Here is a 24744-nt window from a genome sequence, read left to right as displayed (position 1 = left end):
GTTGACTTGTGTGTGCACATGGATCACTCCTCTTTTTGAATTCCACCGTTGATCATCCACCATCTTCATCTTGATCTCCACCATCTGTACATCTTTAAAAGGGAGAGAGCTTTCCCCCTCAAAGGAATCCATCTTTTGAACATTGTTATGCTGCAGGTTTTCTAACAGGTTTCTTTGGAGCTTTGTGGAGAACTTCTATTTCTTGTCTACATTCTCTCATACCATAGAATCTTAGCTTAGCTTTCATTTTTACATGTAGCTTAATCTCATATAGCTTAATAATGGTATTGTAACACTCTCATACATGTTCTAGCATAGCTCCACTTTGCATCTCATTCTAGCTTAATTTTCATTTGCATTGCATTCTTGAGGAATTCCTTGAAGATATTTGCACTCTTGCTCTTGTCTCAAAGAACCTCCCATTGCATGGTTTACTAGAAAGAAGTACATTTCTAAGGCTTGGCTGAGAGCCTTCATGCTGAAATATACTCTCTTGCACTCCGTGGATAGGGAGCTCTAAGCCGGCATCCGAACATTCCAACTCATGGAATTTTTTGGATAGAATGGTTTAGAGTGGGACACTTTCGAGTGTACAGCTCTCATATCTACATTTTCAGTCTTCAAATCAGATTCAACTTTGCTAGGATCATTTCTCAAAGTTAGCTTTAGATTTGTAATCTTCAACTCATGCTTCAAGATCTTGTACTCTATCTTCAATTTTGAATAGTCATCATAAGTAGTTCCAGATTTGGTACATTCAGGCTTGGATTTTAGATGTTCAATCTTTTCCTTCAATTGACCAATGTATACTTTGGAGTCTTCATAGATGTCCTTTAGCTTATCTCTTTCTTTAGTAAGGAGATTAATTTGTTTAAGAGCTTCTTCAAGGTTTTTCATCAACTGTTTCATATCCATAAGGATCTTACTTAAGCTATTAAGCCTCTTCAAAGTAACTATGCTCTAATACCAATTGTTAGAAATAGGGATTACTGAGAGGGGGGGTGAATCAGTAATCTATAAACTTTAGGTACCAACTGGATATTATTACTTACTTTAAACCATGCATAAAAAAAGTAATAAAGTAATGTTGAATAGTAACAATAGAAATGCACAAAGATAACTCATAACACCATATTTTGTTAACTAGGGAAACATTGGCCAAGGGAAAATCTCGGTGAGGATGATACCCACTGGATAATATACAAATATATAAGTTCCTTGTTAGAGGATAGACCCTGTTAGGAGTCATTGAGAAAATTTAGTATAAGGAGTCCCTATTAGGAGACTTTGAATCCCTGTTAGGATATTCCAACCCTATTAGGAGTTGTAGTATAATGTATAGAAGAAGAGCCCACTGTCCAAACATGCAATTTCAACTACAAGAGGAGCTCACTACTCCAGCATGTAATTTATTGTTATCTTTGTTCCTTCACTAATCTCTGATCTTCAACTTGATCTTGGATCACCAGATAGCTCACATAAAAACCTCGCATATATCACTTTCACAAAAATTCACTCACTTCACAATCCTACAAGATAGTACTTGCAAAAGATAACTTGCACACTTCTTATCACAAGAAGTCCTTTGCATAAATACCATGCCTTTACATAAAATATTGTTGGGTCGACTAAGACCACAATTCACTTTTCCAAGTTAGAGTAAACATCTAGGATCTCAGCCCTAATTGGACAAGTAATTGTTTTGTAAAAAAAATAGTTCTTTTTTTCAATTCCACTGTCCTGCTTCATCAAAATATGATTATCTATGTTTCGTACAGTCCATACAACTTCTGAGGTTATACACATCATCACCAACATGTATATTATCTCCATGTAACTTTACTAGTCATAATATGATGTCTGCAACATGTTATAAACAAAACAATAAGTTGTTGTAACCAAATTCTATACTTAGACAATTTTTTGATTACCAAACACTAAGTATCTTTATTTCTGAGGTTTCCTATCAACATGTATATCATGTGTTGCCATGAATAAAAACAATTACATATCACAATAAACCAATTTTCAATAAGAACTATGAGTAGCAAGGTTGGGAAAAGGTGTATCTAGATGAGTCTAGATTATGGCTAAGCTCACTTGAAATTTGGAGCTTTTAGTAACAAATTAGAAAGGAAATCAGAGTTATTATTGTAAACAAAGAAGGTAGATTCTATAATAGTAGATGGAATCTATGTTTTTACAGCAAGTTTCATGAAGAAAAGTTCTATGAAGAATTGTTATGATGGATGGAAGCTATAGTTAACCTTGGCTAGCATTTGAAGATCAGACAAGTGATCTTGAGTAGATATTTGGTTTCAGAATGTAATTAATAGCTTTCTCGAGTTAGCAAAGTAAGCAATTAATGCAAGTTCAAGTTGGATAAATGGAGTACAAACTTGATTATTTTCACATTGTGAATCATTTCAGAAGATTAGAGCATACATAAGTGATTTGTAAGGTGATTATGAACAAAACCTACTTTGAAAAAAGGTATTTTTATCATTTCTTGTGCAAAATTTGTTGGATAATTTTTTATTTGGTGTAATTATGGATATGTCAATATTTCAAAATGTTAAGAATATTGATAGACCCAAAGTGAAGGTTGTTCCTATGAAAACCTTAGAGGAAAACCCTATTTCAGCTTTATCTATTACTCCGAACAACGTAGTCTACTTGGATGATATAAGAAGCTACTTGTCTAGTAAATTTGAGACCGTTGGAAGTGAATTCATGAAAAAGGACATGGAAATTTTTTCCAATCATCATATGACTATAAAGTTTGGATATGAGCATCTGAAGGATTTAGACATAATTAGATATTACTTTTACCATGAACTTGATACCAAAGAATGGACTCAGATTATATTAAGCAAAATTCACAATGGAAAGACTTTGAGGGGAGAAGACATAGTTGATATTTTTTTTGACCTTATACATGGGGTTATTGGTCTTAGTAAGCAAGGTAGTGTACCCATTGGAGATAAACTAATTAAGAAGAAAGTGGAACTTAACACCAAAATAGTTTATAATGGTGATCAGCACCAACAGACAACATGATGTGAGATTGTTGAGTATAATTATTGCACACTCTATTTGTGAAAGTTCCAAAAGTGATGAGTTGTTAGCAGGTTTCATTTATGTAGCTTATAAGATTTGTGTTGAGAAAGAACAAGTGAATTTGAGTGAGATTCTGAGAGTGCAACTACTTGAGAATTTGGAAAGGATTAAGAGGACTAAGAATGGTGTATTTAGATTTTAGTCTCTAATTAATCACATTTTCTTTCATGTACTTAAGAGATTTCTATTTCTATCAGTTACTGATATTATGAGTAGTGAAAGATGCACTATGGACAAGATAATAGATGTGTGCAGAAGGCATCCTACAAAGAAAATATTGGATAGTAGAAATTTGATTATGAGTATATTTCAGAATGAGATGAAATAGAGATTCAAAAGAGTCCTTGCAATTGTTGACAAATTTAAGAATTATATATGTTTTGTGGTGGATATAGATCTAAATTATATTGAAGTAGTAGAACTAAGGGAAACATTTCTTGAGCCCTTAGGTTATCAGTTGAATGATGATGTAGCTATTGGTTACATATATTTAATGTTGAAATCTGAAATAGATCAAACTTCATATAGATTTAGAACTTATGAGGAGGTAACTCAATTAGCCTACCAGGCATCATTAGAGGAAGCATCTCATAAGAAAGTTAAAACTAAAGTGAAGAAAGCACTGAGTGAGGCCAGTATGACAGAAAGTGAGTCACAGGCAGTAAGACAAATGATCTTCGGACTGAAACATAGTGGTGAACAAGGTGTGATGTATGTGACACCCCTATCAGTTGGTGAAGCATCTAATGTATCTATTGCAAAAACTCTCATAGAATAGAGCATTCCATATGTTGTTGTATTAGGAAAGCAACCTAGTGAACCTAAGAGGAAGTCTGAGAGGTTAGTAGAAGTTAAGACTCACAAGGCAAATAGAGTCAAGCAACAAACTATTAGACTTGGCAAAAGGAAGAAGGAATTGTTGACAATTGAAGATTCTAGAAAGGAAGAAGTCAAAGAAGAAGAAGTCAAACAACTAGAAAAGGTTACTATTTCCAAGTAGCTAGTAGGTAAGACAAGGCAACCATGGAAACCAAAGATAGAGGAAATAAACATAACCATCGTCAATGAAGGAAACTTTGTGTAGATGAACAAGCTCTATGATTTATACAATGATATTGAGAAGGAACAAATAGATATCTCTATTGTGAGATATATGATTCTTAATAAATTGAAACTTGAGAGTATTAAATGTGTGATGAATCAAAAAGTCTATGATAGAATTATAGCTAAGAAGGCACCAGTTCATGAAGAAGACATGAAACTTCAGAAGTCAATGCTAAGAACTATGTGCAAGATAGATAATGAAGATGAAACCAAGAAACTAATGAAGAGACTAATACCTTAGTTGTGAAGTAAGATGAGGCCATTTTTGTTCATTTGAGAGAAAAGAATGTTATAAGAAGTGAAACTACAACAGTCATCAATCAAATGATGAGTGAGTTAAACATAGAACCTACAACTGTAGAGAAAACTTTAGAAGTATCAATAAGTGGTGATATTATGTAGATTGATTAGACAAATGTTACTATTAACATTGATGACAATCTTTTCAATTAGTTTGAATCTTATTCAGAAGATATTCAGGATCAGTTGAGATTAGTTGAACAAGAGAAAAGACAACTAGAAGAAGAAAAGAAAAAGGTTGAAGAAGCCAAGTTGAAATTTCTTGAGGAGGAGATGAAGAAAAAGAAGAAGAAAAGAGGAGAGAGAAAGAAAAGAAAAGAAGTTAGAAGAAGAAAAGAAAGAAGTAGGAAGAAAGAAAAGGAAAGAAAAGAAAAGAGATGAAAAAGAAGAAGAGAGAAAATCAAAGAAGGAAACACTGAAGAAACAAGAGGAAGATGTGGTGAAAGCATCTAGCCCATCCACTCTTAAATCTCTCACTAACCTTATAGGTGATGATGATGATCAAACTAACTTGATCTCATCTTTGAAAAAATTGATTAAGAAGAACAGAAAAGTCAAGAGTGAAAGAATTGATTAATATCAATTCTACACAACCCAAGAAGAACCTGTTAGCCAATAACCTATCACAAGAGAAGAAGAATGGAGACAGAAGAAAAGATGCTCCCAAATCTAAAAAATGCATAAGAGATAATGAAAAAATTACAAGGCTCAACGTTATAAAGGTGAGATAGAAACCCTAAAGGAAAAAGCTAGGTTGCACATTATTAATTAATAATTAATTAATAATGCATCTAAATGAAGCTTAAGTAACTAGAGTAATAGAAACTTAATTAATTAAATCAATACGATTTAATTAATAAGCATAAATGAAAAAATACTCTAATACCCCCCCTAAGCTGGAAGCAAGGAGTAAACTTACCTAACAAAGCTATGAAAGAAAAAAACAAATGGGTCCTAGCAACAAGGCCTGATCAGGTACCCAGTACAAGAAAATCTCTATAAACCGGAGTAAAGGAGAAAACCCAGTGGGAAAAATCCCTCTCCAAGAAGAGATGTAATGACTTCAAGAGGCTCTCTCAAAGCCATAAGTATAATGCATGACTTCAACCCCCCCCCCCCCCCCCCCTGTCCCCCCATGAGAGAGGGTTGAGGCTCCAAAGCCCCCCCCGGAATGAAAGAACCCCTGGATCAATGAACAAACCATTATGACTCCAATGCAAAGGAGTGAAAGTTAGTGGACACTGGAGAGGGAACCTCAAAAGCTTAGGTGCCACTAGAAGGCTAAGTCAATGCTCAAAGGAGTAGACATGAGGATCCTAAAAGGGAATCCCCAATGTAAGTGGTATGACAGGTGTGTTGACACTATCATCGAAGAGGAGATGAATGTCCTCTATAGAATCCTTAACAACTGCACCTGGTGGCTTGATGAATGGAGCTAGAGGATCAGGCAGTACTGAAGAAGAACCCTACTAAATAGAAAAGATCTCAAGAGGAGGTGGCAAGGCAGTCACAACAATAGTCTCAAGAACCACACAGAGGTTCAAGCAACCTGACTATACCACATGATGCTCTCTCAAAGGAGGAGAGTCGAGCTCTAGCAAAGGTGGACCAAAATGTGAAAAGGAGTAGAGATGGGTGGAAAGATCAATTGTCCCTATAGTAATAATACCTCCTGTCATACTATCCCTAATGAAAATTGAATCTGGAGTGAACTTAACTATCTTCCCGGACCCACTATGAGAAATCTAATAAACCAAGAGAAGGTTTGCAGATAGAGATGGAACATACAACACATCATTGAATGTGCCATCTTGAATGCATACAATTCCTTTGCCATAGACTATCATAATAGTGTTATTCCCAATGATAATATGGGGAATAGGAGAAGCCTCAAAAGAAGAGATCTCTCGAGAAGATGCCATATGGTGAGAAGCACCTGAATCCAGTATCCAAGGGACCTGTGAAGGGGATGTGAAAGAAACCCATAATGCATGACCCTTTCCAAGATCATGTCTAGGTATAGGATTTATAGAAGAAGACTGATAAGTAGACCCCTATGAGCCAAAAGAGGATGGAGAGGAAAGATTGCTCTTCTGAAGAAGAGCTTCAAAATCCACTATCTGTTTCTCATAACCATCAAACTTCTTCTAATAGCAAAGTGACTCATCATTTGTTCCCTTCTGACAATAGGAACATGTAGGTCTCTCAATCTTATGTTTCTCCTTCTTAGAAGAAGATAGTGGGCTAGTAGAGTGCTGAGAAGAGGAATCTGATATATGCTTTGGCTTTTATGTGCTCTGAGGTGGCTTGGCAATTAATGCATGTGACTGTGAACCAGTAAGAGAATCCATTTGAGTGAGCTTTGATTGCTCATGAGTCAACCAGTCACAAAAGATCTCAAAAGAGGGAATAACATGTCATGCACCTAGAGCATCCATAGTGGAGTAGAAGGTAGAAGTGAAAATCTGATAAGGTCCTCGAAGCTTGGATAGTATCAGGAAGATGCACTCATTATCAGATTTTGTCTTTCCAGCAACTTGTAACATAGATCATAGAGACTTGAATTTCATCAAGAAATCTTCAATGTCAGTGAATGATTTAGGAATCAAGGAGGTAAACTCCACATCTATCGGTAGAACCCTAAACTGATTCATTATGTTAAATAAGGTTGAAAACTTGTCCCACATAGCCCTGGGTGTATTCAAACCATCCAGGTGAAATAGTAACCCATCTGAAATACTCACTGCAATGAGGCCCCTTGCCTCATCCATTTTATTGCGCTGCATAAGAAGCTCATAAGGCCTCTGTAGGATTGGCTAAGCCGCATCAAGACATGACCATAACCCCTTTTCCATAAGCAATCTAGTCATCTGTCCTTTCCAAGTATGGTAGTTGTGTGGTGTAAGGTAGGCAACATAAGAGTCTGTCATTGAGAGAAGAAGAGGGAAGTAGAAGGGTCTTATTCTGAATTAAAGTACAGAAAAGAAAATGCCCCCCCCCCCCCCCCCCCCCCCCACAACAGATAATGATATCCCTCAAATACCAAAGAAAACAACTATAGAAAGCATAAAAACTTAGAAAGGAACCTGGATTTCGAATGCAAAGAAGAGGAAAATAGAAGCCTCTACTTCAACACCAAAATTGGAAGCTCAAACAAACTCAAAATAAAACAAAGCCAGGACCATTGGAGTTCTTTCATTTGGAGAATATTGTAATGAATTGCAAGTATTAATGGATGCTTTATGAAGCATTTTGTCATCTCTCTATCTCCATATTGTTTTGATTTTGGTTGTGAGTTGTAAGGTTGGTGTTGGCCCTACATCAATGGTATCAGAGCATACATTTGTCAGTGGTAGCAAAGCAGTACTACATCAGTGGTATCAGAGCATACCTTTGTTAGTGGTAGCAGAGTGCTCTGTCATCAGATAGTGAAGGAAATTCAATTCTTACAAAGTTCACTCAACAGCCAAAGGATTTTGCAGATTTTGCAGTGTTAACTGAGTTGAGATGGTTAACTCAAGAAATTGTTTCTAGAGTAGTATTTACTGAGCAGGGTCGGCCAATGAAGGATTTCATTATTTTGTGAAATAAAGTTTATTTTTTTAATGTAATATTCATAGCCAACTGATGTATGGTTTATTGGTAAATGTAACTTGTCAATGAGTCGACTTGATAATCTAAATGGTATATATAAGAGGTCAATTTGTGAATTCTAAGTGTGTAATTGATTTGATGTGATATGAATGTGAAGGAGGACTGATTATTGTGAGAGCAAATTTTGAAGGATGATCAGAGATCATTAAGGAGTAGCAAAGCTATATTTGATCAAGGAGGATCTAATGGTGTAGAATAGAGATCTGTAATCAGCAAATTCAGTTGCATCATATTCAAGTCAATTCATTGTTACTTTCTAACCATTGTAGCAGTGATTTCAAAATCTCTTAACAGAGTTGGTTTAACATCCATTTTGTAAATCCTCTAACAAGGTGACAGTTCAGTTGAATTGTTCTAAAGACCTCTAGCAAGGTCACTCCTAATAGGGTGATTAAATCCTCTAACAGAGTTACACCTAACAATGTGTATTGTAACTTTTAATAAGGTTGGCTCCTAACAGGACTCACTTCATAAGAGTGAAAATTGGTAGCTAGTTACTTGGTAGTTTTTTCCATATTAAGTTTTCACGTTAAATCTGATGTCTCTTGTGCTCATTTACTTTTTCATGCATGCTAAAAATTATGAATGCCTAAAGATTAGTAATAGGTTAATCTACCAAGTTACAATGGTAACTAGTTATTTAAGACATCTAAGGGATTAGGATTTGTTTTTGTGGTAACTAATTCATCCCCCCTCTCAATCACTTCATCTATAATTGTAATAATTGGTATCAGAGCATTTGGTGCTTGCAGGAAAAGATTTCAAGCATCTAAGCTAAAGATCAGGATGTCTTACAAGAGGGAAATTCTAAGACTTAACAGGGACAACTTCTTGGCATGGCAAGGATTGATGAGACTTCATTTCAGCTTCTATTGGTGATTCAAGGCTAAAGTACCTTGATGAAAAATATGCAAAACCTGTTGGTACATTATCTATCAATGATATTGCTGAAAAGAAGACTCACAACAACATGATGATAGATATTGCATCTGCCCTAAGTTATGAAGAATTTGATGACATCAAGGATTATAAAACTGGCTTTGAAATGTGGAACAAGCTGAAAGAGATCTATGAAGGTGATGATAATGTGAGAAGAGCCAAGGTAGAAAGTTTGAGAGGGCAATTTGATCAGATGAGGATGAGAGAGGATGAAAACATAGCAAAATATGTTGAAAGAGTTAAAGCATGTGTTAGTGCAATCAAAGCATCTGGAGGAAATATCAAAGAGGAAACAATTATAAGTAAAGTTCTTAGAACTCTACTTCCTATTTATGCAATCAAAGTTTTTGCAATTCAAGAAAGAAGATGTAAAGCAAATCATAAGATAAATTTAGAGGCCATAGTTGGAAGATTGACTGCATTCGAGCTAGACAACTATGATAATTATGTTCCAGCTGCCAAGAACATTGAATTAGCATTTGAAGCCAAGCTTTTACTCAATGAGAAAGGAAAGAAGATAAAGGATCCTCAGTTAGGTAGTGATGAAGAATCAAAATAGAGTTTAGACAGTGATCTTGAGGTGGTTGAAACTCTGCTAGTAAGGAAATATTCAAGAGGCAAAGGGAAATACAAAGGTAAGGTTCCTCTAATCTATTTTTCTTGTGAAGAAATTGGACATATTGCTGCTAGGTGCCCAAATAAGTAGAATAAGGATGAGAAGAAAGGTCACAAGTACAATGGCAAGAAAGACTTCAAATCATTCAAGGATAAAGGTAAGAAAACATGTGTCATGGCTAAAGATTCTAATGATTATGATGATGAAGAAGAAGATGAAATTGTTTACATTACTATAAAGGATGAGTCTAATAATGATGACGAAATGGAACTTATTTCTCATGTGAGAAAAAATGATACATGGATTATAGATAGTGGTTCTTCTCATCACATGACTAGTGATAAAACTAAGTTTGAACATTTTAAAGACTATGATGGTGGCAATGTGAGATTTGGTAATAATGAAGCTTGTTGCATAAAAGGAAAAGGAAGAATCTCACTAACCAAAGAACTTGTATGTGATAATGCATATTGGGTAGAAGGACTAAAAAAAAAATTGTTAAGTGTGGCATAGCTACTCAATAATGGATTCAAAGTGGAATTTATGCATGGAAAAGCAAGACTGCTGGATGGCAAAGGAAAGCTGATTAGATCAAGCACTCAAATAAAAGGTAACTTGTTTTATCTTGAACTTGGTGAATGTTCATGTTTTATTGCTCAAGTTGAAGAAAGTTGGTTGTGGCATAGGAGGTTGTGTTATGTGAACTTTGATAACTTAGTAAAAATAAGTAAATTCAGGAAAGTAAGAGGCATTCCTAACATAAAGAAACCTGAGGTTGGTCTATGCAAGAATTGTCAAATAGGCAAGATGGGAAAGACTACCTTTAAAAGCAAGAACTATCAGTCTAAAGAAATTTTAGAAATTGTGCATACTGATTTGTGTGGACCTATTGAAATTGAAAGTTATACTGGTGAAAAGTTCTTCATTCTTTTTGTTGATGATTACTCAAAAATGATGACTGTCATGTACCTAAGAGAGAAATTAGAAGCATTTGAGAAGTTCAAATGGTATTTGGCCAGAGTAAAAAGGAAATAGGAAAAGGCTAAAATGTTTGAGGTTAGACAGAGGTGGTGAATTCATTTCATATGAGTTCAATAACTTTTGCATTGAAAGGGGAATTAAAAGACAGGTTTCAGCACATGGAACTCCTGAACAAAATGGAATAGCTGAAAGAAGGAATAGATCTATCATGGAATGTGCAAGAACTTTAATGATTGGAAAGAGCATTGCTATCAAATAATGAAAGAAAGCTATCAGTACTGTAGTTCATACCTTGAACCGAGTACAACTGAAGAAAGACTCATTCAAAACCCCCTATGAGTTATGGTATGGCTACAAACCCAATGTAAGTTACCTAAAAGTATTTGGAAGCAAATGTTACATTTTGAAAAAATCTAGAAAAGATAAATTTGATGTGAAGGGTGATGAAGGAATATTTTTGGGATATTCTTGCAAGAGTAAAGCATATAGATGTTTGAATTTGTCTACTCACAAAGTCATAGAAAGTGCACATGTAAAAGTTGATGAGTTTGTAGAAAGAACTGAAGAAGAAAGCAAAAGGGAACCTAAGGAAACTACATGATAGTTGTTTTCATTGAACCTAATACAGTGCTAGGTACACCTTTCAATCAAGAATCTTCTACTCCAGAGTCTTCTGTAACCAAGTTGCAGGAAGTTCAAACCGAGTCAATACCTACTAAGCTACAAGGACCCGAGTTGCAAACAAAAGCTACTAAATCAATAGTTATCGAGCCCGAGCAACCAGAACCTAAAGCTAAAGTGCAAGAGGATGAAAATGCAAAGCATTCAAAAGGCAAGGAGCTTGTGCTAGCCAAGTATGTCAGGAAGCATCATGCACCAGATCAAATCCTTGGAGATAAATTTGAAGGAACAATGAAAAGAAGTAAGTTGAAAGGCACTTGTTTACTTGCTGATTTTGAACCTAGAAATGTCAAAGATGCATTAGAAAATGAAAGTTGGATTGAAGCTATGAATGAAGAAATAAAGTAGATAGAGAAAAAAAAAATATGGACTCTTGTACCTAGGCCTAAAGACAAAAATGTGATTGGAACTAAGTGAGTATTCAGAAACAAGTTAAATGAAGATGGTAAGGTGTCAAGGAACAAAGCTAGACTGGTATGCAAAGGATACTCTCAAGAAGAAGGTGTAGACTATGGCTCTTGTTGCAAGATTGGAAGGTGTCAGAACTTTACTTGCATATGTTGCATACAAAGGATTCAAAATTTATTAGATGGATGTCAAGTCAGCATTTGTCAATGGTATACTAGATGAAGAAGTTTACATTGAACAACCTAAAGGTTTTGTTGATCTAGACAAGAAGGACATGGTCTACAAATTACATAAAAAATTGTATGGTCTAAAACAAGCCCCTAGAGCATGGTATGAAAGACTAAATAACTATCTTATTCAGATTGATTTTTAAAAAACTAATGATAACAGTAGCTTGTACATTAAGGAAGGACCAAATAATAAGATTGTTTTGGCAAAAATATTTGTAGATGATACTTTATTCATAGGAAATGATGATCTTTGCAAAGAATTCTCAGAACAAATGAACAAGAAATTTGAAATGTCAATGTTTGGTGAGATTAAATTCTTTGTTGGTCTTCAAATTCAACAGAATGAGAATGGCATCTACATCACTCAATCTAAATACATAAGGAGATACTGAAAAATTTTGGTATGGAAGATTGCAAACCAGTTGGGACTCCTATGTGTACTGGATTAAAACTTACCAAGGACGATGAATCAAAGGAAGTGGATCAGACATTGTATAGATCTATGATTGGAAAGTTGCAGTATGTAGTGCATACCAGACCAGACATTGCTCTTGCAGTGGTATTGTAGCAAGATTTCAGCAAAACCAAAAGAAAATAACATGATGGTAATCACAAGGATCATGAGATATTTGAAAGGAACTGAAGATTATGGATTATGGTATAAACTTGGAGGAAATCTGGATTTAAAAGTGTTTACTAATGTAGATTGGGCAGGCAACATTGATGAGAAAAAGAGTACAAGTGGAGGAGCTTTCTTTCTTGAAAAGAGGTTGGTTTCTTGGACAAGTAAAAAGTAGAACTGTACATCCCAGTCCATAGCAAAGGTTGAATATGTTGCAGCAATAGCAAACTGTTCAAACATTGTTTGGTTTAAATAGTTATTGGAAGGGATGAAGCAAGAAATCAAAGAACCTATTGTTATGTTTTGTGATAATACGAGTGCAATTAACATATCCAAGAATCCAGTGATGCATTAAAAAACTAAGCATATTGCTATAAAGTATCACTTTGTCAGAGAACTGGTGTAGGATAAGGAGATCAGATTGGAATATGTCCATACAAAGGAACAAATTGTTAACATATTCACAAATCATTTACCTAAGGATACATTATTGTATCTAAGAGGTAAGTTAGGGGTCATTCCCCTATCTGAAGCTCACTAAAATACAATTTTAGTGATGCATCAACATGAACAAAATTAAAAGATCTATCAGTTGATGTAGCGAAGTATTAAAAACATTGCATATGAATCAGTACTTAAGGTACATTGAATTTCACTTGAAGTTGTGTTGTCTTTGGCATTTGTTGTCAAAGAGGGAGAGTTTACTATCATATCTTTCTGAAATTTGCAAGAAAAAGAAAGTTTATGCAAGAGGAAGAGATTACTATGAAATAGGGAGATTATTGTATTTGAGGAGTTTTGTGGAATGAAACATAAGAGGGAGAAGCATTTTGTCAGAGAAGACTAGTTGTCAAATTTCATTCTACTATGACATGTTGTGTTGTCATCAATGCCAAAGAGGGAGATTGTTGGATACAATTGTTCAATTGTGTGTTGTCTTTAATGTTATAAAAATATCATATCAGTTATTAGATAGAGTCTACCGAGCTTAGAAGGTTAGCAAAGAAGTTTTGCAGTGTCTACCGAGCATTCTCAAGCTTTACCTTGTGCAAACAGTTGTTACCAAGCTTTCAAGGTTAAGCAAGGAAATTCAGTTGTTACCAAGCTTTCAAGGTTAAGCAAGGAAATTCAGTTGTTACCAAGATTACTCGATAATCAAAGGGAAGTATGGTAGAGATAGTTCTTACTAAGCTCTCATGGACAGTGAAGGAAATTTGATTCTTACCGAGTTCACTCAGCAACCAAAGGATTTTGTAGATTTTGTAGTGTTAACTGAGTTGAGATGGTTAACTCAGGAAATTGTTTCTGGAGTATTATTTATCGAGCAGGGTCAGCCAATAAAAGATTTCATTATTTTGTGAAATAAAGTTTATTTGTTTAATGTAATATTTGTATCCAACTAATGTACAGTTTATTGGTAAATGTAACATGTGAATGAGTCGACTTGATAATTTGAATGGTATATATAAGAGGTCAAGTTGCAAATTCTAAGTGTGTGATGGATTTGATGTGATATGAATGTGAAGGAGGACTGATTATTGTGAGAGAAAATTTTGAAGGATCATTAGAGATCATTGAGGAGTGGAAAAGCTATATTTGATCAAGGAGGATCTAATGGTGTAGAATAGAGATCTGTAATCAGCAAATTCAGTTGCATCATATTCAAGTCAATTCATTGTTACTTTCTAACCATTGTAGCAATGATTCAAAATCTCTTAATAGAGTTGGTTTAACAACCATTTTGTATATCCTCTAACAAGGTGACAGTTCAATTGAATTGTTCTAAAGACCTCTAGCAAGGCCACTCCTAACAGGGTGATTAAATCCTCTAAAAGGGTCACACCTAACAGTGTGTATTGTAACCTTTAACAAGGCTCACTTCAAAAGAGTGAAAATTGGTAGCTAGTTACTTGGTGGTTTTTCCCATATTGGGTTTTCACGTTAAATCTGATGTCTCTTGTGCTCATTTACTTTTGCATGCATGCTAATAATTATGAATACCTAAATATTAGTAACAGGTTAATCTAGCAAGTTACAACATTTTTGTGAAGTGTTTACTGAGTTACAGCAGTAACTAGTTATTTAAGACATCTAAGGGATCGGGATTTATTTTTTTGGTAACTGATTCACCCCCCCTCTCAGTTACTTCATCTATAATTCCAACATGTCATTGATGTCAAAGGGCGAGAATTTGTAAAAGAAAATTGTAGTGAGTTATGTATGTAGTAATCATATTAAAAGGGGGAGCATTTGTAATGGATGATATGTAATGTCGATTTTAGTAAAGTCTTGTTACTTAGCCAATTTTCTTTACTTTGTTGCCATCAATACCAAAGGGGAAGATCGTTGAAAATTGGCTATATATAGATATGTAAATGTTTTCATTAATGGCAACATATGATGTACATACTTTTAGTAAACCTCAGAAATAAAGGTGCTTAGCTTTTTGGTACTCAAAAAATTGTCTAAGTATAAAAATGGTTTACAACAATGTAGTGTTTTATATGTAAAATGTTTCTAATGTCGTATTATGACTAGCAAGGTGAGATGCAGACAATATACATGTTGGTGATGATGTGTATAACCTTGGGCATTAGTATGAATAGTACAAAAGAATGATAATTAAGATGTACAGGACACTGGAATGAAAGCTAAAAGAATTATTTTGTTTAAAAAATAATTACTTTACCAATTAGGGCCGACATTCTAGATGTTTACTCTTAGTTGGAAAAGTATATTATGGTCTTAGCCAATCTAGCAGCAATTTGTGAAAAGTCATGGTATGTATGTAAAGGATATATTGTGATGTTAAGTGTACATTTTTTATGTGAAAGTGATATGTCAACTTTTTGTGAAGTGATATATGCAAAGTTTTTGAGAACCCGATTTTGTGATCCGAGATCAAGATGAGGTTAGAGATCAACTGAGAAGAAGTTACAACATCTATATTTGAGGAACTTAAAGTTCAGTTACTTGTTTGGGTAGTGATCTCTTCTTGCATACATTATACCACAACTCTTAATAGGGTTAGAATCTCCTAACAAGGATTCAAAGTCTCCTCTATATACTAAATTTTCTTATTGACTCCTAATAGGGTCCATCCTTTAACAAGAAACATATATATCAATATATCTTTGTGGGCATCATTCCACTGGGGTTTTCCCTTGGCCAAGATTTCCCTAGTTAATAAAATATGGTGTTATGAGTTCTATTTGTGTATGGTTACTTTTATTGTTCCGCATTGTTTGCTTACTCTCTTATGCATGGTTCAAAGTAATTAATAATATCTAGTTGGCAAAAAAAGTTTGTAGAATATTGATTCACCCCTCCTCTTAGTATTCCCTATTTCTAATGCATACCTCTTTGCATGATTCAGTTGGTATTAGAGGTATCACCTAATCCATTTGATGAGTTTCCACGAACCACAACATTTTTTGATTCACTTTCTTTTTGGCTTCCATTTTCATATCTTTTGCATCTAATCATGAATCTCATGAACATTGATTTTACCTTTTCCTTTGGCATCTTCCTTCTTAAGCATTGACACTCGGTACCTACAATTTTTGCTTAAATGGTTGACCTTGTGACAATGATAACATGTCATTCGAGTATTCCTCCAATTGCTAGGTCATCCTATAAAGTGTAATCTCTTACAATTGGTTGCAATTTGACCACATCTTCCACATGTAGTGTAAGTAATCCACATGTTATAATCCCAATTAAATGTATTAACTTTCTTTCTTGCTTCCTAATTGGAATTTTTCTAAGAATCACAACCTTGTGATAGGTGTCCAAAATTATTGTAAGTATAAAAATATCCATTGTACTCATATTTCTTAGGGGGATGATTGAACTTGGAGCTACACTCATATGCTTGGTGACCAGTTTTATTGCAATTATAATGATAACTATCAAATTTAGGAGTAACATTGGTCTTACCTACTTTTCTCATGTAGACATTGGCCATATGTTTAGGTTTTCCGCAATGGTAGCTACATGTAGGCTTCTTTGGATTGGGAATTTTATAGACTTTCCTTTGTTCAACTTTCTTAGATGACTCTCCTTTCTTGGTAGTATATTTGTAGTGCCTCTCGTGTTTGTAGTCTGTACCTTATCTATTTTGATTCAAGAGATACTTGATACTCTTATTATATGTACTTTGAGATGACTTGAGGGTCAAATGTTATACTTTGATTCAGTACCATAGATACTTTACTACTATGTTGTTCAATTTATCATATTTTCATGTTGATGCCATTTTGAGATGAAAGTAGATCTATAATGATACCTAATTATCTAGTATTTGGTCATATTTTTGTTTATGTGATGTGATGGACTTATACTATGGTTATTTACTTCATTCTTGTATCTTTATGCTTTATGTGAACGTGAGTGATGTAAATGAATTAATTAGGCATTTAATGCAAATTTATTTGGCTATGATATTATATGCAATTGCACTTGATCGTGTGTTTAGTGTGCAGGAATTATATCCCTAGCAGTGACACATGGAGTTAGTGATTCAGCCATTCATATTTAACCAATATCATCCCTGTATGGTCAACGTATCCTTATTTAATTGTTTTAAATTAAAACCTTTTGGTGATTAGTAAATCCAAACTCATCTGCATCATTATGTGATTAGACTAGTGAGCGTGTCTGTACATTTAGAGGTTCGCATTGTCGTGAAAGTTGTTTAGTGATTTCTATTATTTTAGGTTTTCTACCTTTAAATCTTCTTGAATTTAATTTCTGGCAACTTTGCCTTAGGTGAATTCCCATTATGAGGAATAACCTATTTTCATTTGGGTTGATTTGGAGTCTAGCTACTCTAGCTGGCTATTTTACCTAATTGACTATTCACTCGAAAAGTGAATAAGTATTGAAAAAGGGATTTTTTTAATTCAATTCTCACTTTTGAAAATAGAAGTTTGAGAGCATTTATAAAATCCTCTTCTTGAAGGATTGGATTTTTGTTTGTTCTAGGAGTTGTGAGTGTGGGATCTTTACGAAGTCAATCTTGTTGGATCCAGCTCAGGTAGACCTTGCTTTGCCATGATTTTCAGGAACTTCGACGAACGTTTTATTTTATTGTGCAGGTTTTAGTTTTTGCCCCTTTTGCTTTCAAGTAGGGCTTTTTTGTTTTATTGTTTTAGTTCTATTTTTGGTAGCCATTTGTTTGGAGGCTGAGAACTAGTGTTCCCCTCCGTTTTTGTTTGTTGGTTTTGCCCGGTTGGTCAGGTATGAACATTTTCCTAATTTTTGGGATGGGGGTTTGGGGTTTCACACGATTATGCTGGTCATTTTTGCATATAGTGTCTGAACCCAAATATTATTAGATGTTTGGGGGTTTTGTACCCAAAGACCAAATGGGTTTTAATTTTGAAGTTTTCCCATTTTGGAGTTTTTACTTCATTTTGTGTGTCACCCTATTTTTTCGAGTTTTCTTAGCACAATGTGGGTCTTGGACCTAGATGATCCATTTGGATGTTAGTTAGACCACTATTGTACTTTTATGTTGTATTGAGATGCATGTCGCATCCATCCTCCCAATTTTATTTTTGGTCGACTGACTTTCTATATTATTTTCTCATCGAGTCCTTGTGTTATGATCTTTGTAATGGTGGTGCGCCACACACAAGTATGTGCATGTACATTTATTGAGTGACTTGTGAGTCCTAATATTTTGTGGTACTTCCAGAAATAAGATCATTGGGTTGGGTTGGGAGTTTACATGCCTATGGGAACTCATCATTGGATGAGTATGGGTAGGGTAGGGTAGCATATGGAGGGGCATCTATCTCGCAACCTGGTAACTATTTTCCAGTTGGAAAAGGAAGTTTTATATAAGTGATAACTAAATAAAACACTGGGTGGTAATAAAATATAAGATAATTAAAATTTTGGGTTTGTGTGCCTTCTATTGGGAAGAACTATCGCCTAGAGTGTGCATTTCTTGTCGGGGAGTTTAGCTGCCAATACTAGCTTGGGCTTGTCAATGCCAAGTGACTCTCCATGATGTCAGCCCCTACTTAGTAGCCCTTTGAGTGTCTAACTAGGACCTATAGTTTATTCATTGTCTTTGTCTTGGTTTTAGTCATCATATTGTCTAGCATGTGTGTTAGCCATGGGCATTTTCTTTGCATGTGTTTGTGGTTGGATCATTATCTCCATTAGCACAGTAAGAGTGGACCTACAAGTGCCATCTGGTTGGAAGGTGTAGCTACCCATACCACTACTAGGGACTGGTGTACAGAGATGGTCTATTGTTCTAGCATGACCATTGCTAGATGTTTTCACTTTGTACTTCAGGTTCCATAGTATGCTTTCTTATGATTTATGCTTTCATTGAGATGTTTGTATATCATGTTTTGATGATGTTAGCTACTGACACATTTCCTTATTATGATGATTAGTATATGATAGATGATGTTATCTGTATTTGTAAGATTATCTTATGCTTTACTCCTAGCAGGTTAGATTTCCTTATGCTTATGTTATAGCATGTTTTAGTAGTGTTGTCCCTATATGATAGTACCAACGATCCTTTTGGTAGCTTGGGATGTTACACATGAGGGATGGCTAGGGTCCATAATGGCCTTATGATGCTATTATGGTTGGGAGTGTAATCACCTAAAAATGGTCATCTAGACTATTAGCTCCCTTTTCAACATTTTGACTAAATTAATTTAATCATTTATCTAGACCAAATTGCTAATAATCAATTTATTTGATTATAACCTATAGTTTGACTATGCTATCCTAAGTTCATTATTTGATTAAAAGAACATGTCCCCTTTTAATTAAATAAAAGACCCCATTCTTCTAACCCACTTAAAGTGCACACATAAAGTCCTTTTTCTATTTTGCAATTAAAAGAAAAGGCTTTGTGACTTTTGTCTTATATGACAAGTCAACTTATATTCTATTGGTTGACTTGTGTGTGCACATGGATCACTCCTATTTTTGAATTCCATCGTTGATCATCCACCATCTTCATCTTGATCTCTACCGTCCATACGTCTTTAAAAGGAAGAGAGCTTTCCCCCTCAATCCATCCTCATTTTGAATATTGTTATGCTGCAGATTTTCTAATAGGTTTCTTTGGAGCTTTGTGGAGAACTTCTCTTCCTTGTCTACATTCTCTCATCCATGGCATTTTAGCTTAGATTCATGTTGCATGTTAGTTTAGCTTCTATTTTGAAATAATCTCTCACATAGCTTAATATTTGGATTGTAACACTCTCATCCATGCTTAGAATAGCTACATTTTTCATATTCATTCTAGTTTAATCTTTAGTTGCATTGCATTCTTGAGGAACTCCTTAGGACATTTGCATGCTTGCATTCTTGTCTTTGGAACCTCCCATTGCATGGTTTACTAGCAAGAAGAGTATCTCTAAGGCTCATCTAAGAGCTTTTTTATTCTTGAAATATACTCTCTTTCACTCCATGGATAGGGAGCTCTAAGTCGGCATCCAAGCATTCCGAACTCATGGAATCGTTTAGATAGAATGGTTTAGAGTGGGACACTTTCGAGTGTACATTTTTGGCGCCCACCGTCGGGCTTAAATCAAAATTTTACCTCCATTTACTTTTTATTTTTCATCTCTAGTTTTTTACAGTATCATATTGGATCTAATCAAGTGCTTTTGTAAAATTATCACTTGGGTTTTAAGGCCAACCCATAAGTAGATTGGTTTGAAGGCCAAAAATCTAGTTGGTTTAAAGATTTGATCATATCTTTTAAACCGCTTGGAGTTTGGTTCTGAAATTTTTTTTGCAAGTTGGGAATGTAATAAAAATATCTTAGTCCGATTTTTAGAGCATTTTGACATTATTTTTGGGAGTTATGATTTTTTCTTTATTTTTCATAAAAAGCCGTTTCTGATTGCAAATGAGAGAATTTTTCAAAAAAATTTACATTTTCAGAAAGAGTTTTCAATTATAATGGGGGTTCTTTCTTTGTGTTTTTAATTTTGAGGTCATATTAAGGATAAAAATTTTGATTTGATAAATTTGGCCTGTTTTGACAAAATCGATCTCTAGAGCGCAAATCAAGAGATTTTTTTAAATTTTTTGCATTTTTGGAAAGGTCTCTGATTTTTAATATGGGTTTCTTCTTTTTATTTTTATTTTTGGATAAGAAATAATAGCAAACAAGTCCAATCGTGTTGACTAGGCCAAAATCAAAGAGTAAAAATGAGAGCATTTGTGATTAACTTGCACTTTCTTTACATGCACTTGGTTGGAAGATAAATTGGATTTTTGAGGAAACTCACCACTTTTTATTGCAGAATTTTATGTTATTTCACACTAAATTTTGGTGCTAACAAGTTGTGATTACAGGTTTTCATCCTTATGAAAAAAAATTGAAACATTGCATAAAAAGAACGCATGTCAAAGCTTCAAATGCGCAAGGGCTACTAACATTGTTTGCAGGGCTGTCCAAAGCATAAAAACTCAAAATTTCTTGCTTTTTGTGTTTCCATGTGTGGCATTGACTAATTGTTCATTTTTCATAGGCACATAAAACTTGTGATTGGAGTCTTTTGGTAATAGGAAAGTATGCTCTTCACCCTTGTGGTGAATCAGAAATCTTGACTTGCCATTTGGTTTCAAAAGAAAGGGGTAACTAAATCTTCTTGGTGTGTTTGGTAGAAAACAATTGGAATAGGAGAGTATGCTCTTCACCCTTGTGGTGAACCAGAAATCTTGACTTCCAAAAGTTGATCCACTTTGTGTAGTTAGAATCCTTTAGAGGGCCTGCTCTTGGACAACCTGAGAGGAACGACCCAAGTGGGGACAAGCCGATTACCTGGCTCTTCCAACCCACTATAAACTCAAGGCTATCAAAGACACAAAACTTTGGTAGACATAGTTTTTTTCTTTGCCTAGTGTGATTGCTTATGGGATTTCGACCATAGGGAGATCACTAGGCAAGAATGCTTAAGGTACTCTTGTGATCGCGATATCGGTTACTCATTGCAAGGTGAGGTGTCCCATAATTGGGAGCAAGAGGAACACTATGAATGGAAGCCCTATCTAAACACCCTAAGTTAGTAACTACCTTTTTTAGCCGCTTAACTTCTTGGTGCAAGGATCGATCCTAGTGGACTACCCGAATCACCCCAAGATTTTACACTCACCATCTGTGTTCCCTTGGTTATGCTTATGGCATTTCCATGAAAAATTCAATATCTCTTGTGGGCAACCACTTGGTGTGAGGCGAAGGAGCATCAAGTGTGGGCCAAGTTGTTGAGTAATGAACCATGTCCTTTAGGTAGATATTGCTTGATGTGTTCTCAAATGTGCTAGACCTATGGAAATCTTTTGAACATACACATGATGATAGTTCTAGGGATTTCTTTTAAGACCTCACATATGCTTGTATCATGCAAGGTTGATTTGTCCCTTGCTTGATTGTTTGAAGACTACTTCATGAGTCACTATCTTGCTTGGAAAGAAATTATTTTTGAACATCAAACTTTCTATGCTATCAACTATTGTCAAACTTTGTCAACCAAGTCAAAGCATCAAGTCTTAACATTTTTCTTGTGTTGCTTCCTAAGGGGAGTCTCATCATTTGAATTTGATTTGCTATGTCTCTAGTTCTTGAACATGCTTAAAGTGAATTTTTGGTCTTAGTGCTCTTGGTCTTTTTGTCTTCATGGTCTATGTTTGCTTGCTAGTTATCCTTTTGCTAAAATGGTTTCCTTGATTTCTTGACTACACTCTTGGGTTGGGAAAGTTGTTCACTTGTCACCTTGCTTGCTCTATCTATTTGGCTATTTGGGCATCTTGCCTAGCTATTGACTTGAGTCATTCATGTCATAAGTTTCTTGGACATATTGTTTGACAAGTCACTTTAATCTCTCTCTACTATCTTGGCAAGTGAACACTCTACCTCCTATAGTTTCAACATCAAGTTATCCTCTAGGCTCTTTTATGCTTGGCTTTGATCTAAAACTATGGGATCTAAAACTTGTGCTACCAAAATTCAACCGAATCTAGATGATCATGATATCCTCCATGTCACTAAAGAGTTTCAAGATCTATATGCACAATACAAAGAACTAGAAGAGACAAATGATCTTTCTTACCTTCATCTCTATAAGCGCATGTTAGAAATGAAGTCTAAACTTGAGAAAAAGTTAGAGGAGAAGATTGCATCATTACATGAATCTTCTTTAATATCTTTACATTTATGTGAGTCACCTTCTTTGAGTTCATCCTCTTCTTCTAGGTCTACATGCTCTACTTCAAGACATCAAATGTCTTCATCTTCTAGATCTAAAGACCTCTTTAGAGAACAAGCAAGTGATACCTCCTTTGAGCCTATGCCAAAATTTCATGATGGACCTATCTTTGACCAAGATAATAATGAAGACATGGACGCATGCTATTCACTTGAGAAACAACAAAAGGACTCTAGACATACTTCTAATAGAACTTTTGCTCCCTTGGAAGATTCTTATGATGACATTTTGCAAAAACTTCTTGGCAATAAGATCATCATGTTACCTAAGTCTAGCTCATATGGAAACCCATTCTTGGATATCTATTGTGATTATCATCAACATAATGAGCATAGTACTTTGGATTTCATTGAGCTAAAACATAAAATCCAAGATCTTATTGATAATGGAATTATTGATACCTCTAGTGACTCATGTGCTGAAGATACTTCTCTTGAGCAAGATTACGTTGATGAACCTATGTCTAGTAGTGGCTCCATTACATCTTCCACTTCTTCCAACACTCGTGCATCTCCCAACACTTCAAAGCTTTCCAACATGTCTCCATCAAATAAAGAACCTAATGCTTTCCACATAGACTACGTGTATCTTCAAGGGCTATCTCTAAAAGAAACTCAAGCTAACCTTCACTTGGCTGCAAAAATTTTCCATGCTACCAATCCTAAACATCCTCAACCTTCATGCACTACTCCATTCACTCTTCATTCTCCCTTTTCTTTAGAAGTGGCTTCATGTCAAGAGGGCTCTCAAAATGAAAAACCTATAAATGTCAAGAAAGATCAAGATCAAGCACCCTTTCATCTCTTTCAAGATTTTTCCCCTCCATATCCTATATCTTTTCCACCTCCTAAGTATGATGAAGATACCACTTCCATTATCTCCCTTGAGCTTACTGAAAATTATGAAAAAAGTTCTCTTCATATGCTATCCAAAGCTACTTGTCAAGATCAAAGCATCCCCTCATGTTCTATTTCTCCACAACCACTTCAAAATTGTGCTCAAGCTTCAAGTGCTTCTATTAAAAATGTTGTTCCTATCAAAGGTACACATGAGTCTATTGATGGCTTTGACCATGGTGCTCACTCTAAAGATATTGATATCCCTTCCCACTATCCCTTTGCTTCTTCTAAATCTACCCTTGGTCCTTATCCATCTAAGCTAAAGCATTCAAACCTTCCATCCATATTGGGGCCTTATGTTCCTCCATCTCCTACATTCACTCCTAGCTCATTCCCTAGCTCTCCTATCATACCTCAAGATCAACAAAGACGCTCATCCTTGATGAATTATCACCCATCTATCCACCTAAACCAGTCATATCAGCCTTATTCATCCACAAATCTCAAGTCCTTTGGAAGTGAGAATAAACATAAGAATCCATTGAAAAAGAAAGATCACTATGTCCCATCTAATCGACATGTGAATGCTAAGAAGGAGAATGCACAAAAGGGACCGCAAAGGTCCACTATTAAAAAAGTTAAATCAAAGAAAATATGGGTTCCTAAACCCATTATTAAAGAAATGTGTTTTGAAGTATCCAAAGGAAAATCTAAAGCTATGTGGATTTCCAAGTCTCTTTTAAAAGACTTGAATATTGAAAATACTTCAAAGTTGACATTCAAGCTTCCAAAGGCTTCCATTCCATCTTCTTCCAAAAATCTTCCTAAAAATATTCCAAAGCCTTCCACTCGACTTTTTTCCAAATCTCTTCTACCAGATCATACATCTAAATCTCAATCTATTTCATCCATGATTCCTCCATTGTTCCAATACCCTTCAAGGTGTGTGTCAATGTTGATCTTGTCCAATATTTCAGCTACCCTCATGAAA

This window comes from Cupressus sempervirens, chromosome 7 (assembly GCF_028749045.1).
Source record: "Cupressus sempervirens isolate cs-2001-9-10 chromosome 7, ASM2874904v1, whole genome shotgun sequence".
Taxonomy (NCBI): Eukaryota; Viridiplantae; Streptophyta; class Pinopsida; order Cupressales; family Cupressaceae; genus Cupressus; species Cupressus sempervirens.
Note: the sequence above shows the minus strand (reverse complement) of the source record.